The sequence below is a fragment of the Macaca nemestrina genome, chromosome 8 (genome assembly GCF_043159975.1).
Source record: "Macaca nemestrina isolate mMacNem1 chromosome 8, mMacNem.hap1, whole genome shotgun sequence".
Lineage (NCBI taxonomy): Eukaryota > Metazoa > Chordata > Mammalia > Primates > Cercopithecidae > Macaca > Macaca nemestrina.
This window is the reverse complement of record NC_092132.1, coordinates 23,311,402-23,336,847: the sequence shown is the minus strand read 5'-3', so window position 1 is coordinate 23,336,847 and position 25,446 is coordinate 23,311,402. Positions and strand designations below refer to the sequence as shown.

At 37.2% G+C, this 25,446-nt stretch overlaps 1 long non-coding RNA gene across 3 annotated transcripts in view; it reads left to right on the top strand.

Annotated features, from left to right (window-relative positions):
- Window positions 1-25,446, top strand: part of LOC105468509 (uncharacterized) — a 242,912-nt gene that overhangs the window by 110,833 nt on the left and 106,633 nt on the right. For 2 of the 3 annotated variants that reach the window (XR_011606775.1, XR_011606777.1), the window contains one exon: window positions 7,479-8,657. This is a non-coding gene — a long non-coding RNA (uncharacterized lncRNA). Of the gene's footprint in view, window positions 1-7,478; window positions 8,658-12,172; window positions 12,274-12,389; window positions 12,464-21,551; window positions 21,625-25,446 lie in introns of those variants that run through there. The other variant, XR_011606776.1, reaches the window with a different exon arrangement.

Here is a 25,446-nt window from a genome sequence, read left to right as displayed (position 1 = left end):
AGAGGCTAACTATGCCCAGAATCCTAGCTCAGGAATACTGTGAGTTCATAAATTTGGATTGCTTAAGCCACTATTTCTGGCAATTTGTTATGCAAAGATAGAAAATTTTCACACCCAGAGCCACTTTCATTATTACCACTGCATTATTTTATTTTCTTCATAGCTGAAAACTCTTTGAAATTTTAAAAATATTTTTCTTGTTTACTTCAGGATCTACCCATAGAATTATATGTTCCACTAGAAAAGCAATTTAAGTTGTCATTCTGCAAGGTTGGTTCTGGCCATTCTGGCTGTTTGAGAAATAGGTTGGAGAGCATTATACATCTGTTTCTATTTTTCTGTTTAAAAAAGAGGAGCTAATATATACTGTATAATATTGAGATTTCTCAGTGGGACAAAATAACCTTTTTTGGTATTCTTCAATTTGCTGAATAATTAAGTAAGAGGGAAAGACTCAAAATTCTTAAAAAATGAAAGAAGCACCATGCCAAAAATTTGCATATATCAGAGACATGCAGCTCTGTTAGTTTTCACATAATACAATTGTTTATGGAAGCCATACAACATTTCAGCACAGAATTTTACTTTGCATCATAATATTTTTTGTAGTTACTGTAGTTATTGTGACCACATGTAGTGATGGCTCCAGAGCATTCCTCTCTTGTATGTTTTATGCCCAAAGAGATCCTCATATCCAGGGCTTTCAGCAGATCTATTTTGTGAATTCTTGCTATTATTATCCTGAAAAGGTAATCAGCAATTGCTCATGCTAAAAGAGGAGGGAGTGAACTACATGTTTGTCTTTTGTACTCTTATGGAAAGAACTGAACTGTGGGATGCTCTTCTCTAATTTTATGAAATAGCAAGGAAAAAATGTACACTTCATTGTTTTTAAATCATTGTATTTTCAGGCAACTTACTCTGTTGGATGAAAAGTTTTTCAAGCCCAGAACTCTGTGATTTATTATATTTATATTCATCTTAGAACTAAACAAATAAATGTTGCATTTAATAACACCGTGAATGAAAATGGATTGCACTATTCACTATTGCACTCTTCCTGCTTAATTTTTGTGGCTGTTGGCAACTGTAACCTTGCATATGCAATGTCACTGTTGCAGAAAAACAAGGTTCTTGTCACACAACCAGGAAGAGACACAAAGACACTTTGAAGGGTGAGGGGGAATGGAATTTATTGGGCGAAAAGGAAACAAAAAAACAGCAAAGCTAGAGGCCCTGTTAATGGGCCCCCACGTCACAGATTGAATCCCAGGCTATCACCCAGGAGCAGGAGAGACGAGGCTCCTCCCCACTGCAAAAGGTGCGAACTTCCCGGGGCCGTGCCCTGTCCTCCCAGTGAACAGGCTGGTCAGAGATTCTCTGGGACCGGCAGTCTGGTTTTTCAGCCTTCAGGCTGTTTTAGGCTTGAAGGCAGGGTTTCACCGGGGGGACCCTTGGCTACCTCCTGTCTCTGTCATCACCTTTTAATCTCAGGTTTTCAAAAGGTTTTAAGATTATGTTCAATAAAAATGTTCCATCTTAGGCTGGCAAAACACTAGCTAAAAGCCCTGAAACCCAAACTCTCAATTTAAACCAGTTTTGATAAAATCATCTGGATCCATTTCAAGATTTCAAACACGGCAAACAGCCTCAGACATATGTATAGAAGTATTAGACCATATATTTTCGGTACAAGTTAAAGGTTTCTAGAAATAACTCCATCCAAAATACATATGCCTCCCATTACATCTCATTGGTGCTTAAAATTATACTATTAATTCATTTTTAAAAATGTGTATGTGTGCATGTGTGTATGTGTGTAGTCCAAGATGTACTGATTGCTGGAAAATAATGGAGGTAATATAACAAATATCTCATTTCTTACATCTTGTTCCCTGAAAGAGGGATCCATGTTAATGTGGTAAACAGAAAAACATATTGGGAAGGGAACAAAAAAGGTAATTCTAGGGTCAAATTTTGTCTCCACCACTTATTGCAATAGTTACAGAAATAGTATTCTCAAATATTAAATAAAAATACATACAAGATTCATGTAAGAAAAACTACAAAGCTCTTATTAAATAGATCAAAGAACTAAATAAATGGAGACATATTCTATGTTCATGCAAAGAAAGACTCAATTTGCCAAGGTTTCAGTTCTTCCCAGCTTGATCTATAGATTCAATGCAATCTTAGTCAAATCTCAGTAAGTTATTTTTTGTGGCTATCAACAAACTGATTCTAAGGATGATAAGGAGAGGTAAAAGACTCAGAATAGCCAAAACGATACTGAAGGAGAACAAAGTCAGAAGACTGACACTGCCTGACTTCAAGACTTACTATAATGCTACACTAATCAAGACAGTCCAGTATCAGTGAAAGAATAGACAAATAAATCAATGAAACAGAATAGAGAGCCCAGAAATAGACCCGCATACATAGTTAAGTGATTTTTGACAAAGGGACAAAGTTGACAATCTTCTCATCAAATGGTGCTGAAAAACTGGACATCCAAGTGCAAAAAGAAGAAGAAGAAGAAAAAAGAATCTAGATAGAGGCTTCACATACTTCACAAAAATTAACTCAAAATGGAACAGAGACCTACATGTAAAAAGCAAAAATATAAATGTCCTGGAAGATAGTATAGTAGAAAACTATAGAGTGGCTTTGGGCTTGGTGATGACTTTTTAGATATGACATCAAAAAATATGACCCATGAAAGAAAGAATTAATAAGCTGGCCTTCACACTGAAGTTAAAATGTTCTGCCCTGCCAAAGACACTGTCAAGCCAGGCGTGGTGGCTCATGCCTGTAATCCCAGCACTTTGGGAGGCCAAGGTGGGCTCAGGAGTTCGAGACCAGTCTGGCCAACATGGTGAAACCCCGTCTCTATTAAAAATACAAAAATTAGCTGGGCGTGGTGGCACACACCTGTTATCCCAACTACTTGGGTGGCTGAGGCAGGAGGATCACTTGAATCCAGGAGGTGGAGGTTGCAATGAGCCTGACTGCACCACTGCACTCCAGCCTGGGTGACAGAGTGAGAACCTGACTCAAAAACAAACAAACAAAAAACACCTCCACATTGTCAAAAGAATGAAAAGACAGCCACAGACTGAGAGAAAATATTAACAAAGGGCTTTTGCATGTATGATAAAGGACTGTTATCCAAAATATACCAAAAACTCTTAGAACTCAACAATAAGCAAAGAAACAATTCATTTAAAAAATTGGCCAATGAATAAAATCTAGTATTCAGTAGCACAATAGGGTGTCTATAGTTAACAATAACATATTGTATATTTAAAAATAGATGAAAGAGTGGAATTAGAATGTTCTTAACACTGTTAAAGCGAACTAAATATGGCCTGAGAAGGACTTCGTACTTCTATATTTGCATCCTTATGAACCAATTGTACCCTAACTTAATAGGCAGACAAAACTGAAAACCTAACTTAGGAGTATGCATCTCTAACAATAGCTGAGTCTTGGCCAATCCAAGCAGCCATACTTCAGCCACTGATACACTGCTGAGTGTTCAAACTATGTTCAAATAAGCAAACACCAACCTGTAACCAATCCTACCTCACTTCTGATTTCTGCACATAATTTTCCCTTTTTGGTCTATAAATTTGTTCTAACCATGAAGCATCCCTGGAGTCTCTCTCAATCTGTGGTGATTCTGGAGGCTGCCTGATTTGCAAGCCTTTTTCTTTTTTTTTTTTCTTGCTCAGTTAAATTCTGTTAAATTTAATTTGTCTGAAGTTTTCTTTTAACAACACAAAGAAAGGATAAGTCCTTGGGGTGAGGGATACCCCAACTCTGATTTGATCATTATACATTTTATTCCTGTATCAAAACATCACATGTATCCCACAAATATACACACGTATTATGTAACTACAATAATTTTGTTTTAACTGGTCAGTAACTTTTAACAGGCACCTCAGCAAATAAGACACAAAGATGGCAAATAATTATATAAAAATATGCTCTGCATCTATGTTCTAAGGGAAATACAAAATAAAACAGCAATGAGCTATCACTATACACCTATTAAAAATACCCAAAATTTAGAACATTGACAACATCAAATGCCGTGAAGGGTGTGGAGGAATGGGAACTCTTGTTCATTGCATGTAGGAAAGCAATGTGCTGCAGTGTTGTTGGAAGATGGTTTGACAATTTCTTACAAAACTAAACATAGTCTTACTATACAGTCCAGAAATCACCCTTCTTGGCACATTCTCCAAACAAGTTGAAAATTTATGTTCACGGAAAACTCTGCCCATGAATGTTGATATAAGATGTATTTATAATTGCCAGAATTTAGAAGCAACCAAGATTTCCTACAGTAGCTGAATTAATAAACAAACTGTGGTCCATCTAGACAATGGAATCTTATTCAGCACTACAAAGAAAGGTGCTATCAAGCCATGAGGAGACATGGTGGAAGCTTAAGTACATATTACTAAATGAAAGAAGCCAATCCCGAAAGGCTACATAATGCATGATTCCAACTATATGACCTATATGACATTTTCATTAACCATGTAGAGCAAAGCTACGGAGACAGCTTAAAGATCGGTGGTTGCAAAGGGTTAGTGGGGAAGAAAGGCTGAGCACAGAGAATTTTTAGGTCAGTGAAAACTACTTTGTATGATTCTGTAATGGTAGATACATGTCATTATACATTTGTCCAAATCTGTAAAATGTGCGACATCAAGAGTGAACCCTAATTTAAACTATGGTCTTCAGGTGATGATATGTTAATGTAAGTTAACAAATTGAAGGTTAAACTTACAGGAGATGGGTTGGGTACTTTTCTTGGTGGATCTTGTGAGGTTTTGCACACCTGAGTAGATCGAGCAGTTGTCCAAGGGGGTAGGCTTTAAGTATGCCAACATGAAGTGATGTTATGCAGACAGCCTTCTGGTCTTCTGAAATGGGAGTACTGAGATTTTATTAACAGAACTTAAATTTTTAGGTAAAGATGCTAATTCCAAGACAAGTCTGCTTGATTGCTTTTCTGGTTGTAGACATTTAGATTTCATTATAAGTTTTTGTTTCCTTTTCTGAAAATGCTTTTTCCTAAGAGAGGAAAATGAAATCCTTTGGTGGAGAGGAAATAACTGAAATAAGAATGGAATTAGCACTTTTAGAATATAGATATAGGTTGCAAAACACGAATTTGATGGAAAGAAGTTACTTAAATCAGATAGCTATCAATTCAATTCAAGAATTTAAATCCATGCTTATTAGCATTATATTGTGCTAGACAGTAATCTATCAGGATGAAATCTCCATACCTTTAATATAAGTAATAATAATACATTCTTCATTGAACTGCGAAGATATCTGAGACAGTCTATGAAAACTGCCTTCTACAAAATGTTGTTTACCCTACCTTACCCAAAATAATTTACTTTATTTTCAGTTCCGCTAAAGTCTCAAGAATTATCATTATGGGCGTTAGGTGCTTTTAATACATAACTAATTAAAATTATGCTCTTAGTTTTATATTTCTGGTAAGTATATTTTATTTATATTTGCGTATGTTAAAATTATTTTGTTTTCATTGTACTAATTACTACTTATTTATTGGTTCTACTACTAGGCACTGTTGCAGTTGTATGAAAATTTAGGATGTGAGAACAGGATATAATATATAGACATTTTGGAAAATTTTGACTTAGCTTGATAATCAGATATTAATAATAACCAAACAGTCTTACTAAGGCTTAAATTTTTTATTAATGAAAAATTAATCTAACTTATGTTGTTATTCCAATATAACATTTTTTGCATGATCTGTAAAGACTTATAGAGTCGTAAATTTTTGGACTGTAATTCTGAAAGGGAATTGAGAAAACACTTTGTGTAACTCCACAATTTAAAAGTGAAGAAACCAAGGTCTTGTATTTATAAATCTTGTCTATCATCCAGGCTACAGGATAGACTATGTGATTATATATGTAATTTTATGTGAAATTATATATAAATAACCATAGATAAAAACCTAGACGATATGCAGCCCGGGAGTTGACCATTAGCCCATCATCTGGGACACTTCTACATCCTTCCCTTGCGTTCTTTAAACAAACAAATATAACTGCTTCTTTAAGATTTCTGCTCAGTTTTCTTTCCTTAGTAAAGTTGTCCCTCAAACCAGAGTCTGTGTCTGATATGTACTCGCTTTCATGGTGCAATGGAATAGAATGTATATAGAATTTCTTTAGTGTCACAGTTTCACATTTCCCATTTGACCTTTGCATGTGTTATTCTCTCCTTGTATCCTTTCCAGATACACTCCAACAGGGCAAGGGTTGGAGTGCTCCCAGTACTATGCACAAATGTGGGCTCATTGTAGATACTTAATAAATACTTATTGAATCAACAATAAGTAAAAAGCAAAATGCAATCAAATGCCATTTTGGCAATACCCCCCAAATTCTAGAATTTCCAAAGCAATTTTCCTGACTACATTTGCCATCCTGGTGGTCTTAAGAATCATATCAATCTTCAGTTTATTCCTAATTATAATTATTTTTAGAGGAATTCTGAGATATCTATTCTACCTATAGCACAAAGCAACTGTGTCTGTGTGTGTGTGTGTGTGAGAGAGAGACAGATACACAGACACAGAGAGAGACATAGAGAGACAGAGAGAAAAGCAAAGTGTTAAGAAGCAATGATTAATTTGTTGCAAAGAGAAGAAATTCAAAAAAGGAGAAAACAAATACAATACCTGATGAAACCCTGAAGACATTAAAACAGCTTTTCTAAATATAAAATAACAACAAAAAGTCCAAACATCAGTATTACTTTTTTTTTTTTTTTTTTTTTTTTTTTTTTTTTTTTTTTTTTTGAGGCGGAGTCTCGCTCTGTCGCCCAGGCTGGAGTGCAGTGGCGCGATCTCGGCTCACTGCAAGCTCCGCCTCCCGGGTTCACGCCATTCTCCTGCCTCAGCCTCCCGAGTAGCTGGGACTACAGGCGCCGCCACCACGCCCGGCTAATTTTTTTGTATTTTTAGTGGAGACGGGGTTTCATTGTGTTAGCCAGGATGGTCTCGATCTCCTGACCTCGTGATCCGCCCGTCTCGGCCTCCCAAAGTGCTGGGATTACAGGCTTGAGCCACCGCGCCCGGCCATCAGTATTACTTTTTAACTCGGTAATACATGCCCATTCTCTGATTTGAACCTATGAGATAACTATAATTATTAACCCCATTTGGAAACAATAAAGTAAGGTTAATAATAGCTCATGTAGTTCTTACCATTTAGCTAAGTACTCTGTGCTAATAAAATATATGCATGAATTACCTTAGTTAACCCTCACAAAGATCTAATGATGTAGGTATACTTTTCATCATCCTAAAGTAGAAACTGAGTCTTAGAAAGGTACATTTAGCTTAATGTCACACAACTACTTGGTTGCTTATTCTAAATTTTCTCTATCCTCACTTCCCTCCTCCATAGCAATGCATAAATGGTGACAGTAGAACCAGCCTTCATGAATCCAGAAATGTGAGCCACATTTTGAGGATAGCAGTCACTGCAGAAGCCTGGATCCTTGTATAACCTTATCGAGTGGGAAAATCTACCCATACTTGACCAACAACCTAACTGGGGGCTCTTACATCTGAGAGAAAGAATTTTTTTTTATCTTATTTAAGCCACTGTAGTTAGGAGTCAATTTATCACAGGACATTGCCTGTTGTTCCAACAAATAAACTACCCATGAAGTGGCTTTTGTTTACTATTTTGGGGATGGCTAAAAAATTCTCAAACTAGGCAGAACTAAACTAAAGTTTCAGATGAAAGAAGATCTTCATAAGCAACATCACATCTTGTCACAGCAGCAAAATGGTGGCTTGTCATTTCTTCCAGGAAAGTATATATACTCTGAATGTATCATGTTTCAGCATCGCTCTGTTATAGGCTCATATATCTAATTTCATCATCACACAAGATCAGAGCCATCTATTGGGCTAGATTAAAATTAACCAAGATCATAAAACAAATATGTAAAAACATTAAAATTCTCATTTACAATGAGAAATCATTGTCACCCAATGAGACATACTTAATTTCATGCAACCAATTTATTTTCTTCATGTAGTCAAGATAAACAAGATGCCAGACAGTAATCAGAGGCTACTGCATAGTTTTATGAGAACTGAACCTACTCAAAGTCTATAAAATCAGCTCCTTGAGTCCCCGAAGGCAAATGTACATAGGAAGCCAAATTTTAATCAGGAGATTGCTTCATGAACCTGGAAGCAGATGTGGAGAGTTGGATGATTCATATGTCAAATGGTGCATCACACAACAGCGATGTTCTTGGCAATAGGGACAGACATGAGATAGGACAGCTTTAACTAAGATCATTGTCACAATGCTATCTGCATTTGCAGATTTAGAGTGGCTTTATCACGAGGATCAAAAAAACTCAAAGTTCAAGCAAAGGCTAAGGATTCACCTCTGCTTCTACACTGTGGTTATTTCCACTACATATTTTTGCCCTCTTTTCTTGTAATTCTTCTGATCCACTTATTCTGTGTTTATATCTGCGAGTACACTACTTTGAACTAATTTGGTCATATGTTTTCTCCTGTCAAAAAACTTGATTTATTGCTTAATTCTCAAAGTACAATATTGTTTCAATTATTTCTGGGCCCAGATTAGAGCTCCCAGGTATTAACAATAGAACAAAGTTTTCCAGAAGTTCATTTTCAAAGAAAAACATTAAAATCTTGCTTACTATAGTTTACCAGAATGTAATCACTCCTTGTTTTTCCTACTGTGAGATTTGACTTCATTTATTTTAACTTTCTTAAGCCATTTACCTATGTATTACTTTATAATTTGGTAATGTTATACCTCTGCAGTTCACACTTCAGTTTGCAAGTGTCTTCAGGGGAGGAGCTATTTGCAATTCATTACTGAGGTGCCTTCAACACATACGAGAATTTTTCACAAACACGGGCTTAACAAACATTGGAATAATTGATTCAGTAAAAAAAAAGAATGAGAACACCTGGGACTAAAAGTGTGCTAAATTCCTTCTGTCCATATGCCGTAACTAGGGAATCCTGGCTAACATGACGACAATATATTTTAGTCAACATATGTCACCTTATACAGAACACCTTGTATTCCTCAGAGGATAACAAAAAAAAATTTTACTATTATACATGATATAATCATATGCTAACATAATCTTGATATTAATGGCCTAAAATGAGCACATAATATATGTTTTTTCTCAATCTCTCCTAAATATTTTGAAGCACTAGCATTGTTATTCTCCTCTTCAGCTATAGAAACCAAGGCACAGAAAGGGCAAATCACTCACTGTCCCCTAGCCTGTCTCTATTAAATTCAGGATGTGTGCCCAATCAGGCACATGTCAGAGCCTATGCTCTTAACCACTGTGCTAAGTTTTCTCTTTGTGTTAGGCCATTCTCACATTGCTATAAAGAAATACCTGAAACTGGGTAATTTATAAAGAAAAGAGGTTTAATTGGTTCATGGTTCCGCAGGCTGCACAGAAAGTGTGATGCTGGCATCTGCTCAGCTTCTGAGGCCCCAGGAAACTTACAGTCATGGTGGAAAGGGAAGAGGGAACCAGCATGTCACGTGGCTGGAGCAGGAGCATGAGAGCAAAGGGGCAGGTGCCACACACTTTTAGACAACCAATCACACAAGAACTCACCCACTATGATGAGAACAGCACCAAGGGGATGGTGCTGAACCATTCACGAGAAATCTACCTGCGTGATCCAACCACCTCCCACCAGGCCCCACCGTTAACACTGGGAATTACAACTTGATGTGACATTTGGGCAGGGACTCAGAACCAAACCATATCACTCCTATATCTGGATTTTCAGAAATGATCTAGACTAGTCTCTTTACTCATAGGTATGAAATAATGAGATACAAAGATTACTTTTTAACAGGTATGGTTTAACTAAAATGTTTAGTGTGTGTGTGCATGTAGGTATCATAGATGGTTGGAAGTTTCTTCTTTTTAACCTTTATATTGTATCCTACCTTTGCTCTGTCTGTTTTCTTTAGTTCCTCACTGCACACACACATGCACATGCACACACACACATGTTTCTCATTGCAAGGTTTTTGCCCAGTCTAGGATCAAATTTTGTTTTTCCTAGGAAGTTCTTTCTGACCTAATCCCACTATATGAACTCTTAGCGTTTTCTTTTTCACAGCACTCATTTCCAGGTAATGCAATCTGGTTAATTACTTATAGGTAAAGCAGATGCCAGCTCCCTGGCATTGCCCAAGTCCTTTGGAATTATAGGGTCATGACTTTCTGTAGTATTTTAATATAAATGGGTTGAACTTTCACTCTACATATGGAAGTTCACAATATTCTAAACATTTTAGATATTAGTAAGAAACTTAAATTTCTTTGTAACTCCTATATCCAAATCTCTAAATAGCTGCATGCTACATCTTGTTGTCTGTACATTCTGACCCATTTTTGCAACTCCTTCATCCTCATAGGATATAAAGTCTAATCGTTTCCTGAACAGAATACTAGCTAGTGTGATTTAGACTTTGCTGAAAAGTTGGGGGTAGTGGTAGTGATGGTAGTACGGGTAGAGCTTTTTCACATTGCAACACAGCAAATTAAATACACTCTTAGACTCACCTGGCCTTAAAACTCTCTCAGCCATCTGATCTACTCTCAGCCTCTTCTACCTTTTCATCAACTCCACCGACTCTTATTTTCCTCTCATGTTTTCTTTTTTTTTTCTTTGCTCATTCTTTGTCTAGTGGTTTTCCATCATAGTTAACCATTTGAAACATCCAGTGAGCCTTACAAAAATGCCAGTGTTAGGGTCCTACCAAAGCAATAAAACCAGAAGTTCTGGAGTACAGGTCAGTCATCAGTTTTTGTTGTTGTCTTTGTCATTGTTTAATTTACCTAGATTATTATAATATATAGCCAGGTTTAAGAACCATTCAATACATCCAGTATATCACTCTGAGGGTGTGTTTTTTCATACTAAGAAAGGTCAGCAAGATATTTGTGTAAATAAATACATTCTCTCCACCAGAAAGTCACTTCTGACTTCCACCTGACACCTTCCTCTGACACTTCTTGACTTCCTGACTTTAATAAAAAATATTCTTCCCCCAGTATTAGGTTGATTTATTGTTTCATTTCTATTTCCTTTGCTAGATTCTAAGCTTCATGAGGACAGGATTGGGGTTTGTGCCTTGTTTGTTATTGTTTCCTAGAAGAGAAAAAGATAACAAAATAGCACCTGAGGAGATTAGTCACTCATAAACATTTGTTGAATAAGTCAATGATTTACAATTGCAGAGAATTTGAAACAATAAAGAACAAAGAATATTTTATCTATTTAAAAATTGATGTGGAAAGAGTACAAAAAGATATATTTTATATTAGTTCTTAATATTTTTATTAATTAAAATATTTCCATAGTTATTTGGGAATATAAATTTGCATTATGAGTAACTTTTATTTCTCGTAAAATTATGATACATAATTAAATTTAATTACAAGCAAATAATTTTAGAGGAAATTAGCTGCCATTAATCTTCTAGTCCTTCAAACACTGACTCTCAGAGTGGGTGGAATAAGAAAAAGAATTCCAAACAGTGGGGGATATTATCAAATATATTTTCCCAGCAGGAAACAGGCAAACAGATTTGGGAACTCAGTGGGAAGCTTCTAGCAAAGATTTGTTGCCATATGAGAACTGGAAAAAGAACATTGGATAGTCCTTGTCTGATATTTATGTGGGTGTCCTTAAAAGAAAGGAAGGGAATGGACTTTTCCACAGCTGAGTTCCAGATGTATCCAAAGGAACACATTTTACTGTCACTGATGTCAACTGTCTCCTGACTCCTTTCACTAATTATTACAGACTGGACATTGTGAACCCACATCATTTTAGGCAAGGGCCCTTGCAGATCTTGATGTATGGTGCCAGTCTGATCTCTGCTTCACAGCTTAATATTAATACTATTATTATAATAACTATATTAATATTAATAACTATAATAAAATAACTGTCATGTAATGAGTGTCTACTGTTCATCATGTCTTTATATAATCTTTTGTAATCATTACAGAAAAATGAGCAATAGTTATGACTATCTACATTTTCCAGATAAAGAAACAAATCAAGAACCAGAAAGTATAAGATTGTGTTCACAGAGTAAATAAGCAGTTCAATAGAGACTAGAGACTCCAACTGAGAGTTTTCTTACGGTAATATTTTCTACAAAACCTTAGAAAGAAATCATTAAAGAATAAAAGTCAAATTTAAATGTTAGCATGTTAATTTCAATTTTTCTTTCCAATCCCTGGATCTACATAATGTCCAGGCAGCAACTCCATTCAGATTAGACTTTGGACAACGGAACCATCAAATTACTGACCAACCAACAGTTGATCATAAGTAAGTGAATTGTTAGTTCGTTCTTTGTGGGATCAAAACATACTTTATTGATAACCTTTCCATAGTGTCATTGATCTTAGCATTGGAACTGATATACAATGTTTAAATAAATTAAAACAACAATGTCTGTTGTGCCTTCTATATCTTATTTGGTCTAGTTTATGTTACTTCTGAGATTTGGTTGTTAAAAGATACATATATTGATCTTGTTCAGCCTAAAACATGTTTTGTAACCTACTATCTAAGAAAGGTTTCAGACATAAGAGGCAGGGAGATAGCCAATTCAATCCTTCTTCCAGATGTTTGGGTTTTGAGATAGCAGTGCTATTTGCCAGCTGGAATGTAGTTGGATTTGAGAAAGGATAATTTCCACCATGAAACTTGAACAAGTCATCACTTTAGCCTTCAAGGCAAGATCGCTGACAGAGATCTAATCCCAAAACTGTAGAGAAAAGAAAATACTTTTCCTAAAAGAAGGATGCAGTATATTGGAGGCCTGATTTCTCAAAGAAAGTGATTTTGAAACATTGATAAGGGAGGCACATAAAATGCCTTATGGTCTGATGATTCTTTAGTTACTGATAGACAATTATTATTTTCATACAGCAGTATGCACAATATGATTCCTGCCTGGCTGCTACTTTTTGCATATAATTTCATGACCAATTCTGAGACTTACCCTCGGTCTTTGATTGTGTACTCAGTTTTACCCTACTTCTGCAACATGATTCATGTTTGTAACTTAATATTTACTAACCAGATCCCTATTTTGTTCTTCATACTTGGCTTTTTATTTGGGAAATTTATCTGGAGTCCCATACCTCTAAAACTGGGATCTAGCTTTATTTTTTCAAACCAGTTGCCAGGAACTGAAGTTCTAGCCCTGGCTCTTTGTCTAATGTCTGAGGCATTTTTAGCCAGTCATAGATTTGCCTGATACCTACCAGCTACCTTGATTCCTATCACTTGCTCCAGGCTCCCATTCCTCACTAGGCCTCTAGGTACACTTTCCCCAACCCATACCTCATAATAAATACCTTCTGAGTGCCATTTTGTCATTAATCCTTTGCATTGGGGGTTATGTTTGATGTACTGGTCTTTCTTCTGGTACCTATGGCTGCTCTGTTTCCTGCACCCATCACTCCCAGGATATTTCTGTTTGCCCCATCCCACTGCATCACTAAACCTTGAGCAGACATATGACACACAGGACCTCATAAATCCTAACTGCTGAATATGCAGGCAAATATTCCATTCTGGCCAGTGTGTGGGGTTGCACAATTCCACATGACCTATATCACTGCTGGCACATTCTCTTTTAGGAACAATTCCTCTTCCTGGAAATAATCACAACCAGAAGCACCAAATTTTGCAACACTCTGGGAAACCACTTGAATAATTCTGTGAGAGTGAAGAAGATATCAAGTGTCAGTCCTGGGATTGATTTTTATTAGAATAAGAAAACTGTATATGTGCTGCCTTGATCACAGGCATTTCTGCCTATTTTCAAAATATACACATGATGATATTGCATCATATATTCAGGTAAAGTGTCTATATTTCCCCATGAAAATTCTGAAGACATCTGAGCAATGGAAATGTTGATTTCTTCAGAAGTCTTTGAAATTAGAATATGTTCTCACTTATTTCAGATTTAGCACAAAGGCAAAGTTCTAACCCAATTTTCCGGCTTCATATCAAGCTCTGTATCTCTAGATTGCATTTTGTCATATGCATTTTGGTTTCTGAAATCCTATGTCACATACAATATTTGTCATTAAAATTAGAATTATAAATACATAAACGTATGTATATACAGACACATATATAGTCACATAACATCTTACAAAGTGCATTTACATATAATATTTTATTGAAAGCCTTAAAGTGTACTGTAGGTTGAATATTATCTTCATTTTTATAGATACAGAAACAGAAATCTCAACTGAATGATAGTTAGCAAAACAAAAAACTGAATTTAGGTCCCATTGTTTCAAATCTCCTGCTGTTTCACCAGGTTCCACTCACTAAGCTTACTGCCTTAGTCATCACCCCTTCCCTGTTTACAAGTATGGAGTATATTATAATTGAAATATGTGCTATAAAAACATGATATAAACTAAATTTTCAACGGACTGTCCCATTTGGTAAATTGCAATATCTTATATTTTACATAATCCTTGGAAGCATTATTGACTTACTAGATAACTTGGGACAGAAAATTCTATTATCTCTCCTTACCTAACATGGGAGAAGAAAGTATCAAAATCACTAACCTAAATAATGAAAATGCAGCACAATGATTTCATTTCTGTATTTATTTAGTTATTCAAGCAACACAGTTCAGCTGAGCATCTCTTACATATCAGGTACTGTGATAGAAATGGAGAGTACTGTGATAGAAATGGAGATAAGAAAAAAGACAATGTTTACTCTGAATTGCTAATAAGTCTAATGGTGAAAGCTGTAAATGTTTTTAATAGAGATACCCTAAAAAGGTTATAGGGACTTAGAGAAAAAGAACCCCACTGTATTAGTGGAAGCATAAAAAGTTTCATGGAGTAGTAAAAAAGCACATAAACGAGGTGGCATTCCAAGATGGCAAAATAGGAACAGCTCCGGTCTGCAACTCCCAGCATAATTGATGCAGAAGATGGGTGATTTCTGCATTTCCAACTGAGTTACCTGGTTCATCTCATTGGGACTGGTTGGACAGTGGGTGCAGCCCACAGAGGGCTAGCTGAAGCAGGGCACAGCATCGTCTCCCCCGGGAAGTGCAAGAGGTCAGGAGATTTCCCTTTCCTAGCCAATGGAAGCTGTGACAGACTACCTGGAAAAACGGGACACTCCTGCCCAAATACTGTGCTTTTCCCAAGGTCTTAGCAACTGGCAGAAAAGGAGATTCTCTCCTGTGCCTGGCTCGGCAGGTCCCATGCCCACAGAACCTTGCTCACTGCTAGCACAGCAGTCTCAGATAGAACTGTGAGGCAGAGCGGTGTCTGCCATTGCTGAGGCCTGAGTACGTACACAAACCAGCCGGGAAGCTCGAACTGGGTGGAGCCCACCACAGCTCAATGAGGACCACTGCCTCTAGACTTCACCTCCGTGGGCAGGGCAAAGTTGAACAAAAGGCAGCAGACAACTTCTGGAGACTTAAACGTACCTGTCTGACAGCTTTGAAAAGAGCAGTGGTTCTCCTAGCATGGCATTTGAGCTCTGAGAATAGACAGACAGCCTCCTCAAGTGGGTCCCTGACCCTTGTGTAGCCTAACTGGGAGACACCTCCCAGTGTGAGCTGACAGACACCTCATATAGGCAGCTGCACAAAGCTTCCAGAGGAAGGATCAGGCAGCAACATTTGCTGTTCTGCAATATTTGCTGTTCTGCAGCCTCTGCTGTTGTTATCCAGGCCAACAGGGTCTGGAGTGGACCTCCAGCAAACTCCAACAGACCTGCAACTGAGGGACCTAACTGTTAGAAGGAAAACTAACAAACAGAAAGCAATAGCATCAACATCAACAAAAAGTTCATTTACATCAAAACCCCATCTGTAGGTCACCAACATCAAAGACCAAAGGTAGATAAACCTACAAAGATGGGGAGAAACCAGAGCAGAAAAGCTGAAAATTCTAAAAATCAGATCACCTCTTCTCCTCCAAAGGATCGCAGCTCCTTGCCAGCAATGGGACAAAGCTGGATGGTGAATGACTTTGACAAGTTGACAAAAGTAGGCTTCAGAAGGTCGGTAATAACAAACTTCTCTGAGCTAAAGGAGGATGTTCGAACCCATCGCAAGGAAGCCAAAAACTTTGAAAAAAGATTAGCTGAAGGGATAACTAGAATAAACAGTATAGAGAAGACCATAAATGACCTGAAGGAGCTGAAAACCATGGCATGAGAACCTCGTGATGCACGCACAAGCTTCAATAGCCAATTTGATCAAGTGGAAGAAATGATATCAGTGATTGAAGATCAAATTAATGAAATAGAGCAAGAAGACAAGGTTAGACAAAAAAGTAAAAAGAAATGAACAAAGCCTCCAAGAAATATGCGACTATGTGAAAAGACCAAATCTACTTTGATTGGTGTACTTGAAAGTGATGGGGAGAATGGAACCACGCTGGAAAAGGCTCTTCGGGATATTACCCAGGAGAACTTCCCCAACCTATCAAGGCAGGCCAACATTCAAATTCAGGGAATACAGAGAACACCACAAAGATACACCTCGAAAAGAGCAACCCCAAGACACATAATAGCCAGATTCTCCAAGGTTGAAATGAAAGAAAAAGTGTTAAGGGCAGTCAGAGAGAAAGCTTGGGTTACCCACAAAGGGAAGCCCATCAGACTAACAGCAGATCTCTTGGCAGAAACTCTATAAGCCAGGAGAGAGTGGGGGCCAATATTCAACATTCTTAAAGAAAAGTATTTTCAACCCAGAATTTCATATCCAGCCAAACTAAGCATCATAAGTGAAGGAGAAATAGAATCATTTACAGACAAGCAAATTTTGAGAGATTTTTGTCACCACCAGGCCTGCCTTACAAGCACTAAATATGGAAAGAAACAACCAGTATCAACTGCTGCAAAAACATGACAAATTATAAAGACTATTGATGCTATGAAGAAACCACATCAATTAACGGGCAAAATAACTAGCAAACATCATAATGGCAGGATCAAATTCACACATAACAATATTAGCCTTAAATGTAAATGGGCAAAATGCCCCAATAAAAAGACACAGACTGACCAATTGGATAAAGAGTCAAGACCTATCAGTGTGCTGTATTCAGGAGACCCACCTCACATGCGGAAACACACATAGGCTCAAAATAAAGGGATGGGGGAAGATCTACCAATAAAATGGAAAGCAAAAAAAAAAAAAGAAAAGCAAAAAAAAAAGCAAGCAAGGGTTGCAATTGTAGTCTCTGATAAAACAGATTTTAAACCAACAAAGATCAAAAGAGACAAAGAAGGCCATAACATAACGGTAAAGGGATCAATTCAACAAGAAGAGTTAACTATCCTAAATATATATGCACACAATACAGGAGCACCCAGATTCATAAAGCAAGTCCTTAGAGACATACAAAGAGACTTAGACTTCCACACAATAATAATGGGAGACTTTAACAACCCACTGTCAATATTAGACAGATCAACGACACAGAAGGTTAACAAATATATCTGGAACTTGAACTCAGCTCTGCACCAAGCAGACCTAATAGACATTTACAGAACTCTCTACCACAAATCAACAGAATATACATTCTTCTCAGCACCACATTACACTTAATCTAAAATTGACCACACAATTGGAATTAAAGCACTCCTCAGCAAATGTGAAAGAACAGAAATCACAACAAACTGTCTCTCTGACTACAGTGCAATCAAATTATAACTCAGGATTAAGAAACTCACTCAAAACCACACAACTACATGGAAACTGAACAACTTGCTCCTGAATGACTACTGGGTACATAACGAAATGAAGGCAGAAATAAAGATGTTCTTTGAAATCAATGAGAACAAAGACACAACATACCAGAATCTCTGGGACACATTTAAAGCAGTGTGTAGAGGGAAATTTACAGCATTAAAGGTCCACAACAGAAAACAGGAGTGATCTAAATTCAACACCCTAACATCACAATTAAAAGAACTAGAGAAGCAAGAGCAAATTCAAAAGACAGCAGAAGGCAAGACATAACTAAGATCAGAACAGAACTGAAAGAGATAGAGACACAAAAAACCCTTAAAAAAATCAATGAATCCAGGAGCTGTTTTTTTGAAAAGATCAACAAAATTGATAGACCACTAGCAAGACTAATAAAGAAGAAAAGAGAGAAAAATCAAATAGATGCAATAAAAAATGATAAAGGGGATATCACCACCAATCTCACAGAAATACAAATTACCATCAGAGAATACTATAAACACCTCTACACAAATACCTCTACCAGAGGTACAAAAAGGAGCTGGTACCATTCCTTCTGAAACTATTCCAATCAATAGAAAAAGAGGGAATCCTCCCTAACTCATTTTATGAGGTCAACATCATCCTGATACCAAAACCTGACAGAGACACAACAAAAAAAGAATTTTAGACTAACATCCCTGATGAACATCGATGCAAAATTCCTCAATAAAAAAGTGGCAAACCGAATCCAGCAGCACATCAAAAAGCTTATCCACCATGATCAAGTTGGCTTCATCCCTGGGATGCAAGGCTGGTTCTACATACACAAATCAAAACGTAATCCATCACATAAACAGAACCAAAGACAAAACCCACAGGATTATCTCAACAGATGCAGAAAAGGCCTTTGACAAAATTCAACAGCCCTTCATGATAAAAACTCTCAACAAACTAGGTATTGATGGACCATATCTCAAAATAATAAGAGCTATTTATGACAAACCCACAGCCAATATCATACTGATGGGCAAAAACTGGAAGCATTCACTTTAAAAACCAGAACAAGACAAGGATGCCCTCTCTCACCACTCCTATTCAACATAGTGTTGGAAGTTCTGGCCAGGGCAATCAGGCAAGAGAAAGAAATAAGGGGTATTGAATTAGGAAAATAGGAAGTCAAATTGTCCCTGTTTGCAGATGACATGATTGTATATTTAGAAAACCCCATCTTCTCAGTCCAAAGTCTCCTTAAGCTGATAAGCAACTTCAGCAAAGTCTCAGGATACAAAATCAATCTGCAAAAATCACAAGCATTCCTATATACCATTAAACAGACAGAGAGTGAAATAATGAGTCAACTCCCATTCATAATTGCTACAAAGAGAACAAAATACCTAAGAATCCAACTTACAAGGGATGTGAGGGACCTCTTCAAGGAGAACTGCAAACCACTGCTCAATGAAACAGAAGAGGACACAAAGAAGTGGAAGAATATTCCATGCTCACGGATAGGAGAATCAATATTGTGAAAATGGCCATACAGCCCAAAGTAATTTAGAGATTTGATGCCATCCCCATAAAGCTACCAATGACTTTCTTCACAGAATTGGAAAAACTACTTTAAATTTCATATGGAACCAAAAGAGAGCCCACATTGCCAAGACAATCCTTAGCAAAAAGAACAAAGCTGGAGGCATCACGCTACCTGGCTTCAAACTATACTACAAGGCTACAGTCCAAAACAGCGTGGTACCAGTACCAAAACAGATATATAGACCAATGGAACAGAACAGAGGCCTCAGAAATAACACCATACGTCTACAACCATCTGATCTTTGACAAACCTGATGAAAACAAGAAACGGGGAAAGGATTCCCTATTTAATAAATGGTGCTGGGAAAGCTTGCTAGCCATATGTTGAAAGCTGAAACTGGATCCCTTCCTTACACTTTATACAAAAATTAATTCAAGATGGATTAGAGACTTAAATGTTAGACCTAAAACCATAAAAACCCTAGAAGAAAACCTAGGCAATACCATTCAGGACATAGGCATGGGAAAGGACTTCATGACTAAAATACCAAAAGCAATGGTAACAAAAGCCAAAATAGACAAATAGGATCTAACTAAACTAAAGAGCTTCTGCATGGCAAAAGAAACTGCCATCAGAGTGAACAGGCAACCTACAGAATGGGAGAACATTTTTACAATGTACCCATCTGACAAAGGGCTAATATCCAGAATCTACAAAGAACTTAAACAAATTTCCAAGAAAAACAAACAAACAACCCCATCAAAAAGTGGGCAAAGGATATGAACAGACATTTCTCAAAAGAAGACATCTATGCAGCCAACAGACACATGAAAAAATGCTCATCATCACTGGTCATTAGAGAAATGCAAATCAAAGCCACAATGAGATATCATCTCACACCAGTTAGAATGGCAATCATTAAAAAGTCAGGAAACTACAGATGCTGGAGAGGATGTGAAGAAATAGGAACGCTTTTACACTGTTGGTGGGAGTGTAAATTAGTTCAACCATTGTGGTAGATAGTGTGGCGATTCCTCAAGGATCTACAACTAGAATTATCATTTGACCCAGCAATCCCATTACTGGGTATATACCCAAAGGATTATAAATCATGCTACTATAAAGACACATGCACACGTATGTTTATTGTAGCACTATTCACAATAGCAAAGACTTGGAACAAACCCAAATGCCCATCAATGATAGACTGGATTAAGAAAATGTGGCACATATACACCATGGAGCACTATGCAGCCATAAAAAAGGATGAGTTCATGTCCTTTGCAGGGACGTGAAGCTGGAAACCATCATTCTCAGTAAAGTATCACAAGGACAGAAAACCGAATACCACATGTTCTCACTCATAGGTGGGAACTGAACAATGAGAACACTTGGACACAGGGTGGGGAACATCACACACCGGGGTCTTTTGGGGAGTGGGCACTGGGGGAGGGATAGCTTAGGAGAAAAACCTAATGTAAATGACGAGTTAATGGGTGCAGCAATCCAACATGGCACATGTATACCTATGTATCAAACCTGCACATTTTGCACATGTACCCTAGAACTTAAAGTATAATAATTAAAAAATGAAAAAAAATAAAATAAAATTTAAAAAAAACACATAAAGAAGGTAAAGGAGAAAAATGTATATTTGCTAAATGAGGAATTAAGATTGAAAGAAGTCTGCCTATTATGGCTTAAAATGAAATTATAAACAGTACTCTAAAACTGTAAAACTGCTGTGTTGTAGAGAATGAAGATTATGCGAGTCTGAAAGTTAGCTTACGACCATGATAAGAAAAATCACAGATAGTGCCCTGAGATTTTTCTACTTATTCCAAGTGGAATAAGTAGAAATGGAAACCCTCCAAGGTTTTTAATGGCAGCATTTAAGGAGATCCTGAAATCTTCCAAACAACTCCTTAAATTTAGTTTCCTGAAAGCAGAGCCCGAAACAAGAATTTTGGTTCAAGTAGTTTATTTAGGTTGCAGTTTCAGGAATCAAAGTGAAGGAATGCAGAAGGGGTTCAGGGAAAGGAGGTATATTAGGCTGTTTCTGTGTTGCTATAAATAAATATCAGACCTTGAGTAATTTTTAAGAAAAGACCTTTCTTTGGCTTATGATTTTGCAGGCTGCACAGGAAGCAAAACATCATCTGTTTGGCTTTAGGGGAAGCCTCAGGGAGCTTTCACTCATGGCAGAAGGTAAAGCTGGAGCAGGTGCTTCACGTGGCAAAAAAGCAGTAGTAAAGTGGGGGAGGGTGAGTGCCACACATGTTTAAACAACCAAATCTCACAGGCACTCACTCACTATGGCACAGACAGCACCAAGCCATGAAGGATCCACCCTTGTGACCCAAATACCTCCCACCAGGCCCCACCTTCAACACTGGAAATTCTATTTCAACCTGAGATTTAGAGGGGACACATATCTAAACTCTATCAGGAGGAAAGCGATTAGTGGATGTCAAAATGAATGGGTGACATCTGGGGTTCAATTCTGCTTGGGATTCCCTGGGAGATGTAGAGCATACCATAATATCATCCCACCAAGTGTGAGGAAGCTGAGACCTTTATTCACATGCTTTACTCTTCAACCATTAAGGGTAAATCTTAGGGCATTAACTCTCTGGACTTCTGGTTTGGTCTATACTAAAAGCACACTCATCAGAGAAAGCCTTCAGGTAGAGAGATAAAGCAACTGTTAAACTGTAGGGGAGCAGGTATAGGCAGTCTCTCAGGTAGGCCAATTTAATAGCACTAGAATGAGGATCATTTTTCTTTCTGCAAAATGTAAAACAGTCTATTCTGGCTGGGAGGAACCAGTAGAGACCCCCTTGGGGCTGCTGTGAATTTTAAGTCATTAGAGTTTTCCTCCTTGTCATCTCCTTCAGTGTGTCTGCCTCCATGGTAAATCCGAAACATACCCAAATTGTATCACCCTTGATGAAATCTACTGTCTGCTGAATGTCGGCTTTTGAAAGCTGGGGCATCCTAATTGCTGTCAACAGACTTCCTTTGAAAGCCTATGGGGCTTGGGAGAGCAAACTGTGTGGTTGTTATTTGTCCTCCCTGGGACATGCAGTATCAAGAAACACCGCCTACCTTCCAAGCCTTCCATCTCTTTTGTTGCTCCGGATTGCAAATGACATCCTTGTGTGGGATGCATTAAGACCTTTTGTGTCCTGGTATCAGCTAGAGGCCTGCTCAGTGTACACTCTGGCAGCTCTCATTATGAGGAATAATAGGCAACATGTTTCCTTAAGATTTGTTATCTTTTCTCACTCAGCCCCAGCCAGTATGTCTGCTGGGCATTTTCTGGGCCCTGCTTTGGTGCAATAATGAGGAAGGCAAGATAGGAGAGTAGCATTTGTTACGGGATCCCAGCTGCAAACGTGACATCTGCTGAGTATTCTGTAACTTTCTTTGAACATAATTAAATACAATCAGCAGTCTCCCTTGGCCTCCCACCATAGACCCCATTAGAAAAAAGGAAGAATCTGACATCAAACCTATGTGGAAAAATGCTGAACAATGGGACTAATTCAACCTCAATTCATCCATCCATTACTGTTGAAGAAAGATGTGAATCATTACTTTCCTAAAAACTTTTCTGCTTTTCTTTTTTTTTCTTCCTTTACTCTGTTCCTTCTTTTCTTCTCCCACTTTGAATTTCTTTTTCTCTATTTTTTTTTTTTTCTGTTAGGGCATGGGGACTCACATGGCTCAGAAAGCCTCAGAATTTCCTTCCTTCCTTCCTTCCTTCCTTCCTTCCTTCCTTCCTTCCTTCCTTCCTTCCTTCCTCCCTCCCTCCCTCCCTCCTTTCATTGTTTACTTATTTTCTTCCTTAAATATTTATTTAGTACATTCCAGTACCCATGTGATAAGATAAACAAGACAGACATCAGGTATATGCCCTTCTGAATTTAAAATTGCCAATTTAAAAGGAGCTCAGAAACACAGCAGCATGATTAGTGGAGAAAGCACTGGCTTGGGACTAAGATATACCCGGTTGTAAATGCTTCTCTACCATTTCCTAATTGTTTCACTTCCCTAGGCCTCCTTTGCTCATCTATACACAACATTGTTGTGATATATAAACTAGTTAATAAACCTTAGCACATAACTCAACATATCGTAACTTTGCTTTTTTCCTACTTGCCTCAAATAGTCCTCTGAAGGGGGCTAAACACTGTGCTCTGAGTAAATAAATATTGAAAGAATATATGAATGTCTGCGGGTAAGATAATATAGTTCCATGCTCATAGAAGCCAAATGTTCCAAAGCTGGAAGGGATGCTCACTCTACACAGACTGGAAAATAAGCAACCTTAAGCACTATGCCTCAAGTCATCCAGCTAATTGAAGTTGAGAGTTGGCTGTAACTAAAACCTCAATAATTCTCTTCCAATACTCTTTCTACTTCATTGCTCTAGAGAGTCAATTTTAGAACGTAGACAGCCAGTGCAAAGAAGAAGTGGAGACCAGGCTAGCCAGGTCCAATGTCTCTCTTATAAGGCTATATTCTGTTACTAGATTCATTTTCTTTCTGTAAAATGTGTATTACACAATCACTGCATTTTTGGGGCAGAAAATGTTGATTGCTCACACAGTAGTCATCCCTTTCATCTTCTTTTCTCAGAAAACCATCATTGCACATAGAAACTGAAATAATAATTACTTCCTTTCCCAGCCTCTCCTGAAGCTAGGACATGGGCATGAAATTAATGTTGGCTGGTGGTACATGAGAGGATGTGTTCTATTACTTGCAATTTACAGAATCTTCATTTTAAAGAAGATTTTCAAATTCTTTAAATCTATAATATTATCTTGTTAGATTTATTTACATGCATGCACTTGCACACATATATGTGAGCTCACACATGTGCTTACATATATATATATAAAAGGTCACTTGAAATCAATATTTTGTGACTTGTTCATATAGTATTACTAACTTTCATTATAATTTAAAATTATTTTACTCCATTATTTTGGCTACACAATACTCTAATTTATGTCCAAATAGACCTATATGTAAGCAACTCTCTATTGTTGATCATTTAGCTTATTTCCAACATTGTAGCTTACAAATAGCATTTTCATGACCATCCATAAAGCTAGAGTTATTTTTCCTTCCCACAATATATTAATTTTCACAAAACACTGCATTTATAATGGCATCACTTTACCAAAGTTACTTTGGTATAGTTTTACACTTTATAAAGTGCTCTTACATTCAATGTCTCTTTTGAGTTTCACAACTATTTCTTGAAGATAACTGGATGGCTGTTATTAACTCTATTTTTTAAATGACAAAAAGGAAGTCAATTCAACTGAGGCTTACAATTGGATTGGCTTCCTCAAGAGCCAAGCTTGTATATAGCAAGTCAGGAGCTATTAGAGGCTTTTTTAAACTTAAAATTCTAGTATCATACATCTTTCTTGTATTCTCATCTTCTTACCTGTAGGCCCAACTCCTTCGTTTTTGACAAAAGAAGACATATGTCTGTCTTTGAGTTGATTGTGATTCAGTGGAGGAAAGTGGCAAGTAAATGGACATTTATATTATCATATGAAAAATACAATAATTACAGAATGAAGGAGTAGCTCTTAAGTCATCCGGGAATGCTATGAAAAGCTTCGTAGGAAAGCTAAAATTTAAGGAGACATTTATTTCACATCAAGTTGAGAATTCTTATTGAGGTGTTTAAAGTTTCCTTCAGGCAATTATACCTCACTGCATTTTCATCCTTTCTAAAACTTCTGTCTCTCTCAATCCTACTCATCATTTCAAATCTTGTTCAACGTTGATTTCTTTTACAAAACCAGGCTCAACTCCTATGGTTGTTCTTGGAAAGTACAGAATTCTCTTAGCATATTGGAGAAGACTGAAAGCCTCATTCTGTAAAATTTTTCATTTTCTGACCAAATGTAAAGAAACAACAGACTGCCTACTAGTGTTAGTTATTATGCCTTGAATCAGGGATGCAGAGATATTTGTGGCATGGCCATTGCCAAGAGAAGG